This window comes from Manacus candei, unplaced genomic scaffold (assembly GCF_025592945.1).
Source record: "Manacus candei isolate 608988 ecotype Guabito, Panama unplaced genomic scaffold, ASM2559294v1 h1tg000086l, whole genome shotgun sequence".
NCBI classification, from domain to species: domain Eukaryota; kingdom Metazoa; phylum Chordata; class Aves; order Passeriformes; family Pipridae; genus Manacus; species Manacus candei.
Window position 1 is genome coordinate 2,708,840 of NW_026138134.1, and position 23,377 is coordinate 2,732,216.

The window sequence follows — 23,377 nt, forward strand, 5'->3', positions numbered from 1 at the left end:
ATATCCTGCTAAAGCGAAAGGTTAAAAGAACAGCGGGTTCCTCCCCGCTCCTCCTACTGGTTGTTATCACCTCCAGGGTTCAATCCCAGGGAATTCTGAAGTACAGCAGCTTGTGCTCTCAGCAATTTTAGCTTTCCCTGTAGTGCTGTGCTGCCTAAACGAACGCCCTTAGTGTTATGACACGTGGAGGCCGCGGCGCTCCCAGGCATCGTTCGGGGCCGGTGTGAACACACTTAGGGTAAAAAACCCTTGTGGAAGAGACAGAAATAATAACAAAACATCTTCACTTGAAAAAAAATTCCCATTTGCATCGCTTGGTGCTCAGCAGTGGGCTGTGGGTACCGGTCTGAGCCCCCTGAGTTTTGAGGGGTTGCTGCGCCCGCACCTCCAAAAATACGTGGGGTTTTTTTTCCCCCCTGTTTTCTGGGGCGATGAAACCAAAAACTAATTGCAATTTGCATGATGCAATCAAGGTGTGCTGATGAGATGCTCAAGGGCTTCTCAGTGAGCCCAGGGAGGGTGTGTGTGTGTGTGTATGTGTGTCTTACCATTAACCCCCTCCCAAAGAAAGATCCCCCCTGTCCTCCAGCCGAGCTGCCTGTTGGAGCGCCGCTCTCGATTAATGACTCCGGTTAATCACCCCCCCTGTCCAGAGCACGATTGTCTTACGGATAATTTCGTTTGCCTAACGAGATTTTCACTAATTAAATCTCCTTTCGGTTGGTGCGGTTCTCCCTGCTGGATAAGGGGAAATGTTTGTGAAAGCCAGCGCCGCTCCCGGCTAAATAAACCTTTCCACTTGGCTACCGAAAAAATCCCCGCTGGGAATGCGGGATGCAAACGTTGCTTTGGCAAATTAATTCATTCTTGCAACCCTAAAAAAGCTTTTCCACCCCCCCCCAGAAATACAGCAGAGTCGCTCCCTACGTCCCCTTTTGTGACCTCGCGCGTCAAAAAACCGGAGGGATTTCTGGTGCAAGGCACCGAAATCAGGAGGGTTTTGGTTCAGCTGAGGTTGGTTGATCGGGAAAAATCAGAGCGGGGTTTTAAGGCTCTAAAAAGAGCTCCCAAATCGTCGTCAGGTTCTTGGGGTGTTGGCAGCAAAAGGTGGGTTTGTTGAAGAATAAATTGGTTTTTCTCCGAAGAGCCGCAGGTGCCAGGATAGCAAATTCCTGCAAAGTCAGGAAATTCGAGAAAATGAAATCAGGAAATTCAGGGAATCCGGGAAAAATCTAGTCAGGAAATTAGCGAAATTCAGGAAAATTAATTCAGGAAGGAAATTCTTGCAAATTCTGGAAAGTCCCCTTCACTCTCAAGTTGTGCATCTCTATAGTGCAGCGTCGGTTTTTCTCCTAAAAATCCCTTTTTCTACCAGCCTCCATAGGAATCTCTGAGCAAATTCACTTTGGATTAAATAGAATACCCTGGAATAGAATAGATCCTTGTAAATGAGATATTCCCAAATACTTCTAATATTATTATTTCCCAATACATGTCGCTTGAGATCCGGGATGGAGATCTGTTCCATCTCAAATATTATTGTTCCAGATTTCTGTCCAAGGAGAAATGATCCCTCAGGTTTTGGGGTTTTTTTTACAGCTTTTTGGGTGTCTTTAGGGGCTGAACTGTAGGTTGGGATTTCAAATATGTGTATTTTGTGTAAAATAGGGGCTGAACTGTGGGTTTTGCATAAAATACATATCATACCTACATTTATATAATGATATAATATGATATATGATGTGGCATATAATATCTGTGATATATGATGTAATATATAATATATGATGATATAGATTGTAATAGGTGATATAAAATATGTAATCTGTCATAGCTATAGGATATATAATATATATAATATGTATGATGATAGATGGTAGTAATAGAGAATAGATAATGTAGAATATATCTCTATTATATATAATAGAATATGTATTATAGGATAAGCTATAATATCTCTGTATATAGATATATTATATATAGATATATTATATATATAGATATATCTATTATATATAATAAAAATATACATAAAATATAATTATACAGTATGTATATATAAGAAATAAACTATTCTATATTTGTAATATATAGTGTATATAGTGTATCGTTAAACCTACAGGTAACATATATAATATATTATAAATACAAAATTGTTATATATATATATATATATATATATATATAAATTTATAATTGTATATTTAAATATAATATATTATTAAGTGAATTTTCCCAGTTCCAGAAAATCTAACAGGATTTTGAGTGGGAGGGAGGAACACTCTCTGTGCTCACTCCTTGCACACCCCAACTCCTCTTCCTGCTCCCACACACTGTCCCACACAGGCTCCCACCATGCTCCACAACTGCCTCCCCCTTCCCTCCTCCACCAGCTAAAAAGCTCCAAAATAACCCAATTTCCCCCCAGTTTTCCAGAGCTTTGCCCAACATCTTCCCATCAGGACTCAGCCCGCCGGTACCCAGTGCAGCATCCCAGCATTTCACAGCTCCTAAATGTTTGTGCATGTGGCTTTGGAGGGACATTTAATAAAACCTAATAGTGTTTTATACCGTTCAATAACATTTAATGTATTTTAAAATAATTTAAAAGGACTTATTATTATTTAGTATTATTTAATAACGCGTTATTGTGCCGTGTGAGCGTCACCTGTGGCTCGTGGGAGGCTAAAAAAGTTACAGGGAGAATTGTAACAATCCCTCTGGGGGCCAAATAATTGAAATATGGAAAAGTAAAATAAAGTAAAATAAATTAACAAAAAAAAACCCCGTGCATTAACGAAACATTAACTCCCAACATGAGGTGACTTCCATGGGAGCTGGGAAGGGGGGGGGGGGAGGCACCGCTAAAAAATCGCCCGGGAAGGGAAAGGAAAGAAAATAAAAATGTTTTATCTCCGCTCTCATTCTGTGATAATGATCTCAACAGAGTTGGGAACCGGCGAGGAAAAAAACGTGCGTGGTTTTTAAATGAAAGTCGCCCTCGCTCCAGAGGGCTGGGGCAGAGATTTGGGGTGTTTTATCCTTTATAGGGATTTTTTTCATTTATTCGGGAGCGTTTTATTACGTTTTGGGGTGTTTTTATTACTGGGGGAGGGATATTTTGTGCATTTGAGGGCTATTTTGTTATTTTGGTGGGTGTTTTCTATTTGGGAGCATCCCTGTCGGGGCTTGGGATGCTCCCAGCACTGTTGGCTTATCCCACCTGCCCCCGGCGGGACTGCAGAGACTCCAAGCAGGGAAGGAATTTTAAAGAGGAGCAGAATTCCCTTGGTGGTGTTTCACCTGTATTCGGAAAACATTTGCTGTGATGGGCTGGGGATTTAATCCAACCCTTTGGAACGCTCCCATCAGCTGCCAGAGCTGGATTTTGGGGCAAATATTGTGTGCCCAGAGAGTGGGAGCAGAGGGGGAAGGTGCTGAGGGGGCTTTTTGCATCCAACCCCTGGTTTAAGGCCTTTTTTTAGGTGCAAACACCTGTTTGAAAGCCCATTTTGGCTGTAAGCCCCAGAGTTTAAAGTGGTTTTTGGTGCAAAGCTGCTTGTCTGGGGGGGTTTTCTTTGGTGCAAACACCCATTTAAAGGATATTTTATGGTGCAAAATCTGTTTGAAGGACAGTTTTTGATGCAGACCCCCTGTTTTAAGGACTTTTTTTTTTTTTTTTTTTGCTGCAAACCCTTTGTTGAAGGATATTTTTTGGGGTGCAGACCTCTTTTTGAAGAGCTTTAGTGCAAACCTCTAAGTGAAGGACTTCTTTTCTGCAAAGCCCTGTTTTAAGGACTATGTTTTTTTTGCTGAAAACCCCCATTAAAAATACTTTTTTTGGGTGCAGGCCCCTTTTTTAAGGACTTTTTTGGGTACAAAGCCCTGCTTGAAGGACTTTTTTTGCTGCAAGCCTTTGCTTGAATGGCTTTTTTGGGTGCAAACCTGCAATTTAAAGGACTTTTTTTTCTGCGCACTGTTTTGGAGAAGCTGCTGAAGCAACATTGGGGTGGGATGAGGATGGGGACAGAGCGTGGATGTTTGTGCTGGGGACAGGGCTTATTTGGGAGGAGAACCCAGGATTTTAGGAGCAAGGAAGGAACCCACCAACAGCTGCTTGTGTTGGGTTTTGAATGTGATTTAACCCTCTTTCCCTGGGAAAATACCCTCCAAATCCCCACCTGTAATGCTTTTTATTCCTAATGATAATGTACCTAACACAAGTTTTGCAAAAATAATTGTGTTTTCTATGTGAAAAAAACCCCACTCTGATGCAGAGAAATTCCTGCTGCCCAGTGATGCTCCTCGATGACATCCCGTGAGCAAAACTGTCTCACTTTTAAGCTTCTTTTTTCTTTTTTTGGCTTTAATTCCAGCCTGGCCCAGGTGATGGAGGAGCATCACAGGCATCCCTGTGGACAGCATCTCCCACTCCAACCATTTTTTTTTTTTTTTTTTTTGCTCCTGATAGCTGGCTCACAGGTGGGAAAAATATTTTTTTCCCCCTGCTGGTTTTTTGGGTGAAAAAGATGAAGTTCCCTCCACTTTTCCCCCCCCTCCCCTCCGTGCCGAGCGCTTGCCACCCCGCTGTCTGTTTTTCCTCGCCGAGGTTCAGTTCTAATTATGTTGATTTTCTCCAGCCCACCCCCCTCCTGGCAAGCTTATTAGGGGGAATATTTTTATTTATTATCATTTCGCCCAACTCCCGCCAGCATTTCCAATTACTCTCGCCGCTTCCTTGTAATTGTCTTTCCGTAATGGCTGCGAAACAATTGCGCTAAATGAGGTGGCTCCGGCAAGATGAGGGTTTCACTTCATTAAAGGCTAATGGATTCCCAGCTCCAGCTCTGTGGGCAAAAGGGAAAAAAAAAAAAAAAAAGAAAAAGGGAAAAAAAAAATAAAAAGAAAAAGGGAAAAAAAAAAAAAAAAGGGAAAAAAACGGGGGAAAAAAAAAAGGAGATTTAAACAACTTCTTTTATCTTATCGGGATTAACTCGCCCCGCTCTGATGGGGTTGGAGTGGGGAATGTGTGTTGATGACCCGCGTGTTTGCAGCCTTGCTGAGGTGTTAAATGGGTTTTCCTCCAAATCTTTTGGGGGTCTGGGGGATTTTTAAAAATGCTTTTTCTCTGAGTTCCTACTGGCTTGCAAGAACTGGCTTCTCCCCCTTTTTTTTCTGTGTATATACTGATACACTGTATTTATTGCCATAAATATACATTTATATATATATAATTTTATAATATATATATCTATAAATATTTATACATCATATATTATATGATATATATGTATATGTCATATAATACCCATCTATAAATATATAATGCATATCTATAAATATCTATACATCATATATCATATGATATATATGTATATATCATATACATATATATGTATGTGTATATATACACATATATACATATGTACATATAATATACACATATATGATTTATATATATCATATATGATATATATATAAATCTATACTTATATACTTATATACTTTATATATATATCATATATGATACATATATATAAATCTATACTTATATATAAATCTATAAATCTATAAATCTATAAATATTTATAGATATATATCATTTTATAGAAATGATACACAGCAATATGATACATAGCAATATAATAACGTTGATATACAATATAAGTGACTAGAATGCACCTGTATTTATAATATTTAAATAACTACATTATATAATCCTATGTTATAGAAGTATATAATATACTGATTGCTATAATGTATTCACATGGATGTGTTGATTTATAATGCTTGACATATATATATATACTGATTATAGAATATATTTACAGAGGTAGGTAGTGATCTGTTGATTATAGAATATATATTAGATTGATATGTAATGCTTAATATCTAGGATATATTGTTATGTATTATGTAGTATAGATTATTTATGAGAGTATTAATCATATTGCTATGTATCTATAGCTATATACACTCAGAGCCAGATTCACCCCCACAATTAGCAGGTGCTTGGGTAGATGTCTAAAAATGGGTAAAACCCAGGTTGAAGTGGCCAGTTTGATTTCTTAAGGGTCACACTGGCTACGTCTCCAGAAATAGCTAATTTTGGCAACAAGGTGCACCCCAAAATGGAGGGGAAAATGCTTTAACCTGGGAATTGCTCATCATAGGAAAATGCCAATTATCCCCATTGTGGGTGAGAGGGAAAAGCCAAAAATCTGAGGAAAGATGTTTTTTTTTGAGAAAACTGTTGAAGTTTGATAAATAGATGAAAAGCAGTAGCAGAAAGGGTTAATTCTTATGGAAAGCAGGATATGTATTTTTATTAGATATACAGGTTGTAGTATCTGTATTACATTATATCCATCCATTGGATCTATTCCATTGGATGAATATATTGGATATTATATATATATATATATATATATACACACACACATTGGATACACATTGAATATATTTGAATGTATACAGTATAAATATACAATGTACACATTGAATGTTTATTACCTTTTATCCATCCATTGGATATATTATAGATATGCAGTGGATATATTGTATCCATACAAAATAGCCATATTAATGTATCAATATTATATAGCCACTGGATATATATAGTATAATATATCCAATATATTAATATATTCATTTTTTTTTATATATCCCCTCTCTCCTTTTCTCCCCTATGTCTTCTCTTTTTATGTGTATGGAATGAGTATATAAATGTTCTTTTAATATCAAATATGTATATGATTTCATCCACATTATCCAGTTCTATCCATGAAATATATATATAAAATGATCCAATTATCAATATCATGGGTGGATTTAGTTGGATAATGTGGATGAAGATATGTATATATATATATCTAACAGATATCTCTAATATATATATAATACTTGAATAATCTGTCTGTTGGATTATTGGATGGATGTGGTTGGATAATGTGGATGGAGACACACACACACACACACACACATATATATATAGTAATCCAGTTATCCATGTATGTAGTAATCCAGTATCCAGTTATAACTGGATAATGCAGATAAAACCAAATATATTTGATATAGATAAGAAGTGGAAGGTAGCTGTGGCTGTTGGGGATCAGTGGCTGGATGGGAAGGGCAGCTCTGGGGCTCCCACTGGTCCATCCAGCACCGGGATGCTGCTCTTTCCATATTCATCATGCTGGAGAGCTCCAACTCTTCTGGGTGTTAAACCACAGGAATATGGATTTACCCACCAAACCAGGGGAGCAAATCTTGTAATATCTCGGGAAAATCCCTTTTTTTTTTTTTATTTAAAATGCCTCTGGACACCTCTTGGCCGGGCCCGCATCCTTCACCGATCGTCACATCCCGCGGTGTCATTTGCACACATCCAGTGTCTCCCTCAAAAACTGCCTGTGCCCATTAAAGAAAAAAAAAATAAAGGAGATAATAATTTTGGATACAGGAACAAGGGTTTTCTTACTGTAAGTGTATTTCTCTCTCTGCATAGGAGTGGAAATATTGACCCACACATTTTTCCGGGAGCCGTGAGAAATTCCCGTGTGCCATCCCCACCCTTATTCCCCCTAAAAGATAAAAGGAGGGAAAATGCATTAAAAAAAACACCCTGCAAAATATATCTTTTTAAGAAGCTACCTGACCTCCAAGCCTTACCTTCCAGTGCAGTGCATGTGGGGCGATTTTTCCTAGAAAAGTGGTGTTTTTAGGCACATTTTGAAACTGTGTGGAGGTCCCGACAGGCTTTGCAAAACTGGGGTGAATCCTGACGGGGGGACCTTAGGTTTGATTTAACCAACTGGAGCTGCCATTTTGAGGTTCAGAAAGCAGAAAAGCACCTACAGCTGGGATGGTTAAAAAACTGGGGGCAGCTGGCAGCAGATGATGTTGAGGCGCCGTGTTTTAGCATCTCATCCGGGGCAAAATCCCGGATTTTTTGCCAAAGCAGCCGCCAGCTGCTGCTGCAGAGCTCCATTAACCCAGCGCCGGGTGCCACCAGGCCTCTGTGTCAGGTACTTGATGGCTCTTGCTGATTTTTGCCCTGTCCTTTCGGGGCTCCTGGCCATGTGGCACCCGGCCAGGATGGATGCACCCCATTGCCTTCATCCGTATTTTTCCAGCACCCTCGTCCTCGTCACATTTAACGTCTGAGCTCGGGGGTTGCACCCCTCTGAGCTTTCAGCCCTCCCTATTTCCAGGGGTTTTAAGAGCACCCAGTTTCCCTGTGTGCTTCTCCTTCCCTGGGAACACCAGCTTGATGATAGGAATAATTTGGGATATTATTTGGGATTATTTCAGCGCGGAGCCCTGATGGTGCCAGGCTGGTGCAATCCTTAATTACTGCAGGCGTGACCTTGCTGGGATGAGCGACCAGACGGCCAGGGATGTTCACTTCCCAAAAAAACCCAGGGCAGACTTGATGCAGGGTCTCCTGACAAAGTCAACGCTCCCCGACTTTAATTAGGTGCCCCTCATTAAGCACAGAGCTCATATAACTGTGGCCCAAACTTCCACAGCTCTGGACTGTGACATTATGGCACTTAAATGGGTGGAAAAAAAGGCCAGAGTGGTTGCAGAGCATCACATCTCACCCTACTGGAGCTGCATCCTTATTAAAGTAATTAGAAAACCATTTTGCAATTAATATTTTTTTAGGATGCAGCATTGAATGGGGCTTTAGTGACACTCAGGGCTTAATTTATCTTCATCCCAGGGCAGAAAAATGTTGTAATGTGGCTTCCTTGGCTTCAAAGCTCAGCAGAGGAATTATTTGCTGTCCTGTTTGAAACTGGGTGAAATTTGGATGGTTGGCTTGGGACTGGGAGCTGTTGCATTGCTATTAGGTTTGCAGGAAAACCATGATTTTTTGCATGATTTTCTTTGTCCTGGTGTTACTTCTGGGGGTTAAATCTAGCTCAGGTGTGCCGAGAGAGGGATGAAAAATCTTATGTTTCTAGGAAAAATCACCATTTAAAAAAAATATAAAAGAAAAGAAAGCAGTGAATCGAATTTCAAAGCATGAGGATTATTTTTTTTTTAATTGTGAGGTTGGGTAAAGGGTGGGATTACTCTGCACTTCCAACAGCTGATTTACCAATGCAAACAGGTGTCAAAAAAACCCCCAAACTCCAAGCCCCCAATGGGGGGTGGGAATGAAGTTTTCTGATGAGCTCGGGAATTGAATACAGAATTTTGGGAAGGATTTTTTTGGTTTGAGGTTGCTGTAAGCCTTAGTTAAAAGCTGAATATCCCCTGAAAAGGAGCATCACCATTTAACAGCCGAACCCTGTGCTCGGTGCAGGAGCTGTTAGCAGTGTGTTTTGCAAGAAACACTCAGCAGAAAGCACTTTCTGAGCAAAATGTCACTGAATTTGTGTGCTGGGGCTCCGTCAGGAGTGAAACAGCAAATGTTTTTTGCAGAAAAAAAGCACACCTTGGTTCGGAACAGCCCACGGGCTTTTGGGGAGTTGAAGCGACTTCCAGGCATGCCTGTACCATGCAGGCAGCGGGATGCAGACAGCCCCAGGCTGCCCTTAGCTCTGGAGCCAGGAGCGGGATGGACCTTTTGGGATCCAAACTGTGCCAGGAAACGTCTCTGTTTTTCCCAGCCAGTTCAGTCAGGTTAATAAAAAAAAAAACAACCCATCGCCGCCTCGCCGGAGGGGCTGTGGAGCAGTGCAGAGCATGGCTGGGCTGCTGGCAGCCTGGGAGACGTCAAAATTAGCATTTTTAAAAGAGATGGATGAGCATGGAATGTGGCTGAGCTTTGCTTTTAGCCACTGTCTTTGCTTTGGTCCTGGGCAACATCTTCACTTTGCTCTGTTAGTGGCCTCGGTTCATTCCGAGCCTGCATCCCTGGATTGATTCCAGCTGCCATCCCTGGTTTGGTCACAGCAAGGATCTGTGGTTTGATTTTAACATCATGGAATCCCAGAATGGTTTGGGTTGGAAGGGACCTTAAAGACCATCTCGTTCCAAGCCCCTGCCGTGGGCAGGGACACCTTCCACCAGCCCAGGTTGCTCCAAGCCCTGTCCAGCCTGGCCTTGGACACTTCCAGGGATGGGGCAGCCACAGCTTCTCTGGGTAACAAGTGCCAGGGCCTCACCACCCTCACAGGGAAAAATTTTTCCCCAGTCTCCCATCCAACCCTGCCCTCTGACAGTGAGAAGCCATTCCCCTTCATCCTGTCCCTCCAGGCTCTTGTCCAAAGTGCCTTTCCCGCTCTCTTGGAGCCCCTTTAGGTACTGGAAGGGGCTCTAAGATCTCCCTTGAGCCTTTTCCAGGCTGAACACCCACAGGTCTCCCAGCCTGTCTCCATAGCAGAGCTGCTCCAGCCCTCAGACCAGCCCTGGCCTCCTCTGGACTCATTCCAGCAGCTCCATGTCCTCCCTGTGCTGTTCCCCAGGGCTGGAGGCAGCTCTGCAGGGGGGTCTCACCTGAGGGGGCAGAGAGGCAGAATCCCCCCCTCCCCTGCTGCCCATGCTGTGGGATCAGCCCAGGGCATGGGGGTTTCTGGGTGCCAGTCCATCCTCTCTCCCACCTGCACCCCATTGTCCTTCTCCTCTGGTTACACCTCCACTTTTCCATTCAGTGGGAACGTTGCTGGACTGCCCCTTCCCAAATATGATGGATAGTGACTCAACCTCAGGGCAGGCAGATGCATCTCATCAGGTCCCATGGACTTGTGCACCTTCAGCTTCCTTGGATGTTCTTGAACCTGATCTTCTACACCAGGCAGTTGGATCCTTGATGTGATCTTAGCCACATTCTTGCTTTGCCTCTTCTGAGCATCCTCAGTTTGTATTCAGGTAGAAGTCTTAGTTTGATAAAAGCAGCATCTTTGGCATGATTCTAGTATCCTTGAGCTAATCCTACCTAGCATCCTTGATTTGATACTTTCCAGCATCCTTGGCTTGATCTTCACCTTCCCTCCACTTTGATTTCAAACCTTGCCTTGCTCCTCATCAGCATCCTCAGTTTGAATTAACACATTTTCCAGCTTATATATGCAAATATGTAAATAGATATATCCAGGCATTTTTTGCTGCCCATTCCCATTTTTCTCAGCAGTTTTTCACGGGAGGTCATCTCGGTGAGTGATGGGTGGCAGCTCCCCAGCTGGTGTTAACACAGGGGGGGATGGTGGTCATGTGTGTGGTGAGACCCGACAAGGTCGAGCCAAGAGTCCGTTTTTCTTAAAAAGTCTGAGCAAAAAATCACCAACGAGTTACATTTTACCCAGGTGGAGAAGAAATCAGGGTGAGAAATCAGGTTCACCAGCACTTGGGTGAAAATTCAAGCAAAACTTTGCAAGCAGAGTCTTTTTCCCCTGCCTTTTTGGGGATGCTCCGGCTTCGGCGCGGGGATATCGGCGCCTCTCCGTTCCTGCATCCCTGGAAAGCTGCGGCAGCCGGCTGCGTACTCGGGCTGTAAAGATAATTAAGTTGCATTTCTGTGTGTTGTTTACTGTTCCTCTGATCCAACGGTTCCCCTGGGACTTCAGCTCAGGGTTCGTTTTTGTTTTGCAAACCTCCTCGCGAGGCGCGTCCTTCAATTCTGCTCCGGGAACAATTTTAATTTTACTATTATTAAACCATCCCAGACGCTGCCTTATTATGTGCCTCGGAGCTGAAATTCCTGAAGGGGCGGGGGAACACCGCTCACATCTGGGCTTGTTCTGCAGATGTTTGCTCCGCTCTAGAGAGGAGCAGACATTAAAGCCCGACGTCGGAGTGATTTTGCCCCGGGATGGGTTTGCAAAGGTCGGCACGGGATGGGAATGGCTTTGGTACAAAGAGGAACCCCAAAACTTAGTTCATCCTCTGCGGGAGGCAGGTGTGAGAAGATCTTGTCTCGGCTTTTTTTTTTTTGGAAAGAAATTAATAATTTTTAGCCCGGGAAAAAAAAAAAACAACAATTAAAAAGAGAATAATAATTAAAAATTAAATAAAATTAACACGAAGGTTCTGCGCCGGCCAAAACCCGGAATTTTGGCGATCAAACCCCGTTTTGCACTTTTTAAACTCTGATGTGGGAGGCCGAGATCCCCCCTGATGTCTGGGAGCTCCACGTGGGGCCTGCACATCTTTGGGGTGCTGGAAGGATGGGTTTTGCCGGGAGGACTCCTGCACCTGTGGCTGCAGGGGCGCGTTGGCACGGCCGGGCTCGTGGTCGCGTGCGGGTTTGCACGCGTGTTTGCACGTGCGTGTGCCCACGTGTGGGGGGTCATTTGCCCGTGCAAATTGGCACGTGCATTTATTTGCATGTTTAAATGTGGGTTGGTGTGTGTTTGCACGTGTAGGAGCCTCTCTCCACGTGCTCCTGCCAGGTGCGTGTTTGCGCGTCGCACACGTCCCGTTCCCGGCTTTTCCCCGCGCGTTTGCACATTTGCATGCACACGCTCATTTGCATATATGCAAATGCATACGTTGCATGGCGAAATACATCCTTTTTTATTTTTTTTTGCCCACTAAGATCCAGCGAGGCAGGGCCGTGTGCTCTGAGCGCTCTGACCCCCGCACGCCGCTCTCCCGATTTACGCACCCTCAGTAACTTTGTTCCCATTATCCCTAACCCGCAGACTCGGGGAAGTTTAATTTCTCCTCGCTAGTAATCACCATTAAATAGAAATTGTCTTTTTCTGTGTAAACACGTCATTAGCGAGGCCGCTTTCTGCAGGGTCCAGATTTCATTTTTATTAAAATGAAACATTTTTTCGGCTCCTCACTGTGTCCGGAGATGAAGAGGATAATTTTAACCCGTTGGGTTGGCCACAGATAATTGCACCAGTGTTTGATTGGGGCGATTAGGGAAATATCCTCTTTTCATGCGGAATTTGCATTTTCCCCCCTTCCTCCTCTGGAGTGGAGTCGTGTTTTCCTACCCAGCCAGTTTTAATGAGCGTTATCAATCCTAACAAATAGCTTTTCATCTTCACTTTATTGACTTGTTTTTCAGCTGGGATGGGCTGAAAAACAGGTCCAGGTGAAAACTCCGGGTGGGGAAAGGCACCGAATTTCAGCTCCTTTTCTTGAGGTTGGTGCTCAACAAGGGAAATCCTTTTTTTTTTGCCACTGGAAGCATCCCTGAAATGATGCAGGGAGGTTTTGGGTGGGGGGAAGGAGGTGGGTTTTGTGCCAGGGGTTGCAAACAATTATCAGCATCTTCCCCTGCCTGTTGTGCAAGGGGCATGTTCACCCTAAATCCTCTTTCTGCAGCATTTTTTTTGGTGGTCCTGGTGGGCTGCCTCCACCTCTTCCCAGGTCCCACTGGGAAAAGACCTTTCCCCCACTAAATACCCAAGAAAATACTGAAGCTCACAAATATATAAATCATTCTATATGATGCATCTCACATCACACATATAATGTAATGTAAGTGAATAACAGGCAATATATATTAGAGTAATACATAATATATATGATTCCCATCAGATCATATGTATAACCATATAAGGGTACAATAGAAAGTAAATAATTTATTGTTCCCATATATTATAATAAGTATCATATATTAAATCAGATAAGATGGGTATAATCTGTTATTGGAATGATAACTAATATATATTACATTTATAGAAGGTATAGATGTTCTCTAATATAGCATGCTATAGATGTTATTTAGTAATATATATTACAGGTTACAAAATATATTAGAATAATATATATTAGTTATCTATCTTATATCACATATCATGATATCTATATGTTATATATTGCATTTATAGAAGGTATAGATGTTTTCTAATATAACATGCTCTAGATGTTATTTAGTAATACATATTACAGGTTACAAAATATATTAGAATAATATATAACATATAGATATCATGATATGTGATATATATGTAACATAGATAATGGCTTTAGGTGATGGAGTGGCCTCCCCACTCCCCTTTGTCATAACCAGACCTTGAATTTCCAGCTGGGTTACTAAAAAAAGACGAATTTATTCTGAATATACATATGTATGTCCCGTATACTATCCAGTCACTCCCTTTGCCGTTGAAAACCAAACTTCTCCTTCCTGTGCTACCTGGAAAATCGTATTTTTAGAGGCGGGGAAAGAACGGATCCCCCCAAATCCACCTCTCAGCGCCCCCAAAATGCAGATTCCCTGCCGGGACGGGGGTCCAGCCTCTCCCCCTGCCCCTCGCCTGCAGCTGATTTCCCTTATTTATTTAAAATCCCAGCTCGGAGGAGCGTGGCCAGAGCCGGCCGCGGCTGTTCCGATGCTGTTTGCACAAGCCCACTGGGGGCCAGCGAGGGATTGTGGGGCGGGAAAGCTGCTCTGCCAGGCTGCTTCCAACCTCTTTTTCCCAAACTGCTCCAACGAGCTTGCTTTTTGCTTGCCCTTTTTTTTTTTTTTTTTTGCCTTTTCTTGCTTTTCTTGATTTTCCTTGTTTCTTTTTTTTATTTTTGTTTTGCTTTTCCTCCCTTTTTCTTGCTTTTCTTTTGCTTTGCCATGCTTTTTTTCTTTTTTTTTTTTTTTTTTTGAGCAACCAGGCCTCTTCTCCCAGCTAGGAATTTGAAGTGAAAAATTCCCTTTTTGGGCACAGAGGCTTGTTTTTTCCCCCACTTTGTGGGGGCTTGGGGGGACATTGCTGCCAAAGGAAAGCATCACCTGGGTAAGTAAATTCCCGCGGTTGCTTCTGCGCCCGACAGAGTGTCCCACTAACATCTACAATGCCCCAAACCAGAGATTTTTCTCCTCAAAACGCAGCAGGATTGTGGCTTGGTCCTCTAGAGAAATGAAATTGTTCTGCAGAACCTGTTTTGGGAAAAAGGACAGTGGGAATAGTTATTTGTGGGAACACCGGGGTGCCACGTTGTCTCTGGAGTTCTGCAGCTGGGACTGGGGGGGGTTTCCAAAGCATCAGCCTGAACTGTGCAGGAAACTTAACCCGTCTTACAGAGATGGTTGAACTGATTCAGCACTTCCAAAGCTGCAAACACACTGGATCATGTTGGAAAAGCATCAGACAAACCCATGGGATCCCATGGCAAACCCTTCCAACCCTGGTGCCGGTGCGGAGTCGTTTCCTTGCTGTTGCCAACAGATTAGTTCCAGTAACTCCATGTTCTTCTGGTGCCAGAAACGAATTCCCCCTTCTCTTTTTCCTTTGGAAACTCAAGTTTAATGATGGGAATCTTCCTTTGTGATGAGGATTATTCCTTCCCCCTCCTAACTCATCATGCTTTTATTACCGCTTAACTTTTCTTAGGCGACCGATCCCTTTGCTCGTGATCCCAAATTTGCTCCTTATTAATAAATAAGTAAAACATTATTTTATTTGTGCCTTTTCCCTCATTGGGCTGAGCAGTTTCACTCAACACCAACTCCAAAAGTTGCTTTAAGCCTGTTTGAAACTCTCATTGCCTGATTATTATAATTTAATATTTCTTAAGCGATTTCGAACAAATAAAATTAAGTCTCAGAAGCTGTTTTTTTTTCAGATAAAATGCAGAAATATATATTATGTATGTTAGCCCTGGATGCTCAGCTCCTTGCCCCGATGCCAGGAAGTATCTGTGGGGCTGATTCCGAGGCTGGATGGTGAGAGGCGGTTCCATAAGCTGGGATTAATCCTAGTTTTTAATTTAAAAATTATCAAATTACAAAATAATTTGTATTATAAAACCATAAAATTGTTAGTAAAATAAAATTTTTTTTGTATTTTAAATTGAATTCTAAATTATAATTTTGCAATTTATAAATTTATTCCTGGTTTGGGGAATGCATCCAGCTGTGGGAAAACACCTGTAAGGACGTTAAACCTTGGTGGAATTCTTGGCGAAATTTGGGGTTTTTTGCCCCCAAACCCATCAAAACACGGATGCAAAACCTGGGATTTAAGGACTGAAATTAGTGTAAGGTTTAATTCTGGTATTTTCAAACCCCAGAGTTTATGTTCCCATGGCAACCAGTATTTTTATCCTCTTGGTTCGACGCCTTGTGAGATGGAGCCGTTGGGAAATGTCTTCCCTCCTGGGAGCCACGAAGGTGTTGGGGTCAGGTCAGAAGAAAAATAGACATAAATCCCCAGCAGCCAGTAAAAAAAAATATGCAGGAATGTGGAGGTTGTCCCTCTCTCAACAAGCCAAAAAAACCCCCAGTTTTGGGGATACTTCAACCAACAGGTCACAGGTCCTTGTGCTGCTCCTCAAAACCCACCAAAAAACCCCAAAACTTGGAAAAAAGATCTCATTTTTCCTTTTCTGTATCATTTTTAGATGCTCTGATCTGGGATGAGCTTTATGGGCTGAGTTGGAACTCAAGGAACTGAAGGAAATGAGGGAAAATACCCCAAATTTTAAATGGACCAACATTATCTGAACTCCAAACAGTCTTTATCTGTGGAAAATTATTTAGATTGAGCAGCTTTTACTCGGTCAAATCTCATCACCACTTTATTACCCAACATTGTTTGCTCGATGCATATTATAATAATTCCTCAAGTTTTTTGGAGTTCAGGTCTGGTATTTGCTGTCATTTTATTTTTTTTTTCCCATTGGACATGAACCAGTTGCTGGAATTCCCTTAAAAACAGTGAAAGTGGAAAAAAATCGTGATTTTCTGACTTTTCCATGATTAGACTTTTTGGTAGGAACTGATACCTGCATGTTGTGCTGGCAGGATGAGATGGAGCAGGAGAGAGAAATGCAGGTATTAAGATGAAAAGAACCTTAAAACAGTAAGATTTTTGCTCCTAAACTCCAAAACGAGGGGAATTTCACCCAAAAAAGATTTCCAGGAATTTAGGCAAAATCTAAATTGGGTCAAGGTTACTGTGCTCTCTTAATATTCAAATCCTAGATATTAATTAATTTTAATACTAATTTTATTCCTGTGATGAGGGTGTTCCTAGCATCAACTGACCGTGGGTGAAAACTCCGAATTAAGGAAAAATTACAGATTATTGCGCCGTATTTTTTTCCTCTTGCCTGGCTCAAACAATGCTGTTGGCATAGAAACAGCCTTTTGTGGAAAGGTCACCTGCGAGGAGGGTGGTTGAGGTGTAATTCAAGGAGATTACAGGGGATTAGGCTCCACTTATATATATATTTTTTATAGAGAGAGGGCGCGTGGGTATCTCAGTGTCCATGTGTATATTCATGGGTGCTTGCATAGCTACATGTATATATATATTTATATATATATATATTTATATATGTATTTTAAAAGGAAATGTGATAAAGGAGCAATATCAGGGAGGGTTTGCAGAATTAAAAAGTCGACGAGGAAGAGTTTATTTTTTTTCCTATATTTTTTTTTTCCCTATTTTTTCCCCCCCTCTCCTCCCCGCCGCATGCGGTGGGGCGATATCGGAACCGAGCGCCTGCTCCTCTGTGTTTTTCACTTGGCTTTAATTAAACCTCAGGCAGAGCTGGAAAAATGTGGCGAGACGAGATAATTGCGCTTATTCCCCGCGCGGGGCCGGAGCCCGGGCTGGGGGAGAAAAGGAAAAAAAAAAAAAAAAAAGAGGAAAAGAGAAATTTGGAGGAGATGTAAAGGTGATGGAGGGCGGCCGAGCCGCGCCGTCGAGGATGATGGAGCTGCGAGATTTGGGATGAGAAACTTGGCCGGTAATAATTCCAAAACTGCCAGTTTTCATCCCATTTTCTAACACTGCTTCTGGAACCAGAAAAATTGGGAAAATTCAATTTTTTTTTTTTTTTTTTTGCAGCAACTGCCCTGGATTGCTTGCCTTTTATTTGCTTTCTTTTCCAATTGTTTTTTTTTTTTTCCCATTTGTTTTGTTGGCGACGAGTGGCCAAGGCTGGAATTTAAAAGGTGAGATCACCGGATAATTGCATTTATATTGGATAAAACCCCCCACACCCTGTGCACGTGTTCCCTGCAGCCAGCACAGGCGTGGTAAAAACCTCACAGTTCCATTTCCTCCCAGTTCTCCAAAACTGATGGAGGTGAGGTGTCATCCATGCAAAATACAGGGAAAATCCGCCCCCAAATTTAAATGTTGCCTCTTTTAAAGGAGAAAAACCTTAAATTTTTTCAAGTCTTTTTTCCCCCATTATTAAGCAAAATCAATGTGTTGAAAACGATTCCGGATGGTGGAAGGGGCTTCCTGCACCCTGGAAATAACTGGTGAAAAAAAGGGTTCAGAGGGCCTACAATATCAAAAATCCCTTTCTCTTCTCTTTCCATGGAGCTATAGCAGACCATGGTAACAAATATTTGGCTCAGATTGTGTTTTGGTGATTACAGTTTGTCAGAAAATATTGTTTGCATCCTGGAGGAAATATTGTATTTTAGCTTTGTTTGGATTCCAAGAAGTCAAAATATTGATTTTTTTATAATTTGATATATATATATTTAATTTTTCGTTCCGTGATGAAGTTCCAAAGGCATTTTCTGTTTGGACACATGGAAGCAAAAAACTATCGGCACCGTCTGCAGACATGAAATGTTTTGACATTTTAAAATGTTAGTTTCCAATTGACATTTCAACATAAAATAGCATTAAAATGGCACCGAGTGAAGCTGTTGATTCAAACCAAAAATTAAATTTCATTGAGGCATTTCAAAACCGAATGGTTTTTTTCCATTCTGAACCGGCTCTTTGGGAAAAGGAGCATTTATTCCTGAAGAAATCAAATATTTTCCCCCCCCTTTTTTGGTATTAAACAGTCCTGACCCACTTGTTGTGGGACGGTGGTCACTGCACTGGACCACCCCCAGCTGCTCACTTAGAGACAGCAAAAAAGGGATTTTTCCATCTAATTTTGGATAAATCACTACGTATTCTAATTTTGGATAAATCCCCAAATAATTCACATCCACTGGAAAAAAAAAAAACCCCAAACTTGCCTTTATTCCTACATTGGTTGATGGCCAACGGCGTTGGAGGTGGGATGGATCTATTCAGCAGGGAGCAGCTGCGTAGGAGATCCGCCAATAATGTCTCATCAGAGAGCTGAAAAGCTACAGTGACCCTCAAAGTCACTTTTACTCTTATTTTTCTCAGTCCTTGCAGCTCCCATTTAATGGTAAATGAATGGGGGCAAACGTGGAGCACCAACAAACCAGCCGTGTCCAGCCCGGGTGGCCACGTGGCACGTTGATCTTGGCGACGTGTTGACTTGCATCCGTTCCTTATTCATTATCTCCTCTTCTCATTGATTTCAGTTATTTTTTTGGCAGGTTGTGATTTTGGGCAGGTTTTGGGCATCTTGGAGGACCGTCTAGGAAAAGGGGAAAGGCAGGGAGGGATTTGGAAGTTGTGGTGGTTTGGGTGTTTTCTCTGGTGCTGATGGAAGGGTCGAGGTACGGTGCTCTCTTGTCACTCATCGTTGTTGGAAGTGGTGGGGAGGAGTCTTCTTGTGGATTTTAGTTGGAGAAACAGCACTTCTGAATGCCCAAAAGGTGGTGACCATCTGCAGCTGGAGAAGGTGGAAGAAGGTATTACTTCTCATGGTTCTTCTGCTATCAACCCAAAAAAGAAAGACAAAACCTTCCTTTTTTAGGGTTTGTCTCTAGATCCTCCAGTGGTTCTTAATCAGCATCTCTCAAGTGGAAATCCTCATGTTTTTTCCCTGAGAAGTTTTTACCCTCTGACTTTGTCTCACAGGCTGCTCCTCTTGGAAGAGACCTTGTGGCCTCTTTCTGCAAGTTAGAACTAAAAAATATTTAGTAAAGAGATGATTTAAGCTTTGGGAGAATTTCCATATGAAAAATTGCCATTTCCACTGGGTCATACAATCTTTAGAAAGATCTCAAATTTGACCAGAATTGATGGCCAAGGCTGCAACTGCAGAGCACTCTTTCCACCCAAATTGGTTATAATTATTCTCTTTCTGGAGGTTTCTTGCAGTATCTGAAGTCACTTTATAGTGGCATTTGATTTTTATGGAATCTTTAGGCAGTTGGCTTGTGTTCTGCTTCTTCATCAGCTTGGGGCTGGGTCTTCTCTGTAGGACCAACACTTTACTCATTGCCATTGCAGTCATCAGGGTAGGGTTGGGTCTTTGAAGGGTTGAGTTGGAGTCATCAACACAGAGCTGGGTCTTCTCTGGAGGGTCAATGAGCTACTCATTGATGTTGTTTAATAACTACTCAAATTGTGTCAGCAAAGGCTTCATTCTTGGGGAAGCAGAACATCTATTTTCAAGTTCTTTCCACAGTTTGCCCTTTTCCTGCTTGGAATTTGACTAAAAATAGGGAAATTCTCAAATTGCTTGGAAATGAAAGTACTGAAAGATCTGGGAACATCCTGACGTTGCTTTCTTGGACTTCCATTGGCTTCCATTCATTGTCTTCCATTAATTTTCTTTCAATATTAATCAACATAAGTTAATGTGTCAGTGGTGTGGGTTGACACCCTACATGACCCTCCACAAGGTAAATGCTGCTTGCTCTCAAACTGTCAGCTCTCAGGAAAAAAATCCAGAAAACATGCATCTTTCCATGAGAAACATCACATTTCGTGGAGCTTCATTTTTTATGGAAGACCTCCGTGATTTTTTCCAACGTACATCGAGGGCGGACATTGGTAATAACACCTCGTACCGAGGGGCAGAGATCACATGCAGCTCAAATCTATCATAGCCTTACTGCAGGCTATTAATAGTTTATTAACTCCATTTAAACTCTGCCTTAATGCTCCTGGTGTGCCAAGTGTCTCTGTGTAGAAATTATTAAGAAAAGAGGTTTTTTTAATTGAATTATGGAGCGGTGCTGGGGCACGTTTGCAACCCGCGCCGTGCCCTGCAAATACTCTGTGTGCATTTGTGTGCAGTGTAATATTGGTGAATCTGGGGGGATGTGCTCCCTGGTTGCATAGGGATCGAGCCATCTCTGGGAAAAAAGTGCTTCTCAGGAGGTTGTTTCCAGCTGAGCCAGCCCAAAGCCTGGGTTTTTGCATGAGCAGCCCAAAGTGGGCTGAAGTTTGCAGGGATGAATATTTGGAGCTGATCGCCTTGGAGTAGCTCTGGTGAGGGGAAAGCCCTGAGCTTTAGAAATCTATTCCCATCACAAGAAAAGAAGAGTTTTCCTGTTCCTACTCAAAGCTTGAGGAAGGGCGTGTGGATGGCGAAAAATTCCACGCTGCTGGAACGTTTTGTGCCTCAGAAATGGGAACTTACAATTTATATCTGCCCTTATTGCTGGTCCCCTCATTGAATCTCAAGCACTCCCTTCCTGCCCAAGCACAGGAAAATACTTTTAAAATTCGTTTTCTACCCCTCTTTTCACTTTGCTGTGATGTTTCTTTGTCTCTCGTCGGTCCCCGGGTATCGAGAGTCAAGCCGGGACATTAATATTGATGCCGACCTCGGTTATTAGGAGCTGCATTTCCGAGTGTGCCGGCAGCATATAAATACTATTACTGGGTAATTAGTGAGCATCAAGCTGAGGCTGGATTGAGCAAGGCTTGGTGTCCTACTTTTGGGGCTTTTTTGTTGGTGTTTTTTTTTCTTTTTTCCACTGGATTGTCGGGGTTTTGCCCCAAGATGGAGATGGAGAAATGGAAATCCCAGCTCGGGTGCACCTGGGTGCTCAGTGAGACAGAAAGAAGCGAAACAGAGAGGAAAAACTGGAGGAAAAAAATATCTTCCAGGGCTTTTCCTTTCTGAAAATCTCCTGTATTTGAAATGCAAAGTAATTTTTGAGTTTCTTATTCATTTTCCTTTTTTTCCCTCCCCTCTTGATTGCTTCTATCCCTTCCTGCTGGATTTCTTGGCTTGCAATTTCTCTTCCAATCCCCCACTTTAATTTTGCTCCTCTGGTGCTATAAAAGTTTGGAAAAGCTTCAGTGTTACCAAGGGGCAAATGCATCCCGGATACTCTGCTTGGATGCACCTGAAAAATAGGTGCTGCTTGCATTCCTCACTCTCCAGCCCTTTCTGGATGTGGGAAACCCTTTTATTTCATCCTCTCCCCCTTTCGCTTCTACGCAGTAAATACAAAAAGGGTTTTTCCATCCAAACAGGGGTGAGGAGACATCCCAGGGTCATCAAATCCTTCCCTTTATCCCAGAGTGGGGCTTTGATTGAAACGCCATGTGAATAATTTAGGGGCGTTTTGCATCTTTTATACCTCTGAACTCCCACTAAAAGGCGTTTTGAGTTGCTGCTGCTGGCGAAATAGTGTCTGAAGGTGAACAACCCCTCAATTTTGCATGAACTAAAAGGGGATGGGGATGGGGAGTTGGGCTTTGCCTGCAAAGGCAGGGAGCTTTAGTGCATGAATTTCTTGTATTAATATGGGAGCAAAACAGTGGCTCCCTGCTTTGGGGGGTAAATCACTGCAGCTCACTGCACCCAGGGCTGCAACCTCAACTTCTTGCCCCATGTTACTGTCCCCCCTTTTCAATTGCAGCTCTGTTGCCAGCTTTCCCTCAGCATGGGGGTGTTCTGGGTCAAATCTCCTCATTTTCAGAACCTCTTCATGGGTTGAGGCTTTTAATAGGTTTGCTGGGAGAAGGCGCAGCCTCGTTAGCGGCGCGCTAATGGGAGCACCGCTGCATCCCCCACCTGTGGATGCTCACAGAGGGCTTTCATGGTGCTCAACTGAAAGAGAGGAGGTTTAGATATTAGGAAGAAATTCTTCCCTGTGAGGGTGGTGAGCCCCTGGCACAGGCTGCCCAGAGAACATCCCTGGAAATATCCGAGGCCAGGCTGGGCGGGACTTGGGGAAATTTGGTTTAATGAGAGGTGTCCCTGCCTATGGCAGAGGGTTTGGAATTAAATGGTCTTTAAGATCCCTTCAAACCCAAACCGTTCTGGGATTCTGGGATTCTCTGACTTTTCCTTTCAGGGCCAACTACCTCCCAGGGCTACATGAGCAGCAATATGTGGGTTTGACAGGGTGTCTGTGTCAAGCTGCTGGAAAAGATTTTAAATTCCCGGCTAATTTCTTTTCCTTGAAACAAATGAATCTTCCGAAGGGCCTTTCCTCACAGCTGCTAAGCCATTTAATTTATCTGAGTCATTTACAATTTGTGATGGGGCTGTTAATACCCTGATGTGGGGATCAACACCACTTAGACGCAGGGGTTGGTTTCTTTCTCTCTCTTTTTTTTTTTTTTTTTTTTTTTTTTCTTTTTTTGCCCTTTCGGGTTTTAATTTCTGGCTGGATTTGCCCCCAGAGGCACAGAGCTGTGTTTGGAAAACGTCAGCTCCGTCTCCCCAGCCCCTTTGTCATGCTGGGGCAGCTCGGGCTGAAAGCGCAAACCGCAGCCCACCCATGGGGACGTGCTGCCCTGCTACTACTTAACTGCTTCAAAGTACCTGTCTGTGATATGAAACATGCCATAAAATGAATATATTCCAGATGTTCCCAGCCGGTTCCCCTCAGCTTCCCCAGCCACCTGAAGGCAGCCGACACAGCGAGGTTCCTCAG

General features: G+C 42.6%; 1 protein-coding gene across 4 annotated transcripts in view; it reads left to right on the top strand.

The window, feature by feature from the left end:
• PKNOX2 (PBX/knotted 1 homeobox 2) overlaps positions 1–23,377 on the top strand; it is an 85,700-nt gene that overhangs the window by 16,817 nt on the left and 45,506 nt on the right. Inside the window, exon 1 of one of the 4 annotated variants that reach the window (XM_051812501.1) lies at positions 17,318–17,809. The exons of the other annotated variants lie outside the window; for them this stretch is intronic. The gene's annotated coding sequence lies outside the window, so the exon portion shown is untranslated. Of the gene's footprint in view, positions 1–17,317; positions 17,810–23,377 lie in introns of those variants that run through there. 4 annotated transcript variants of the gene reach the window in all.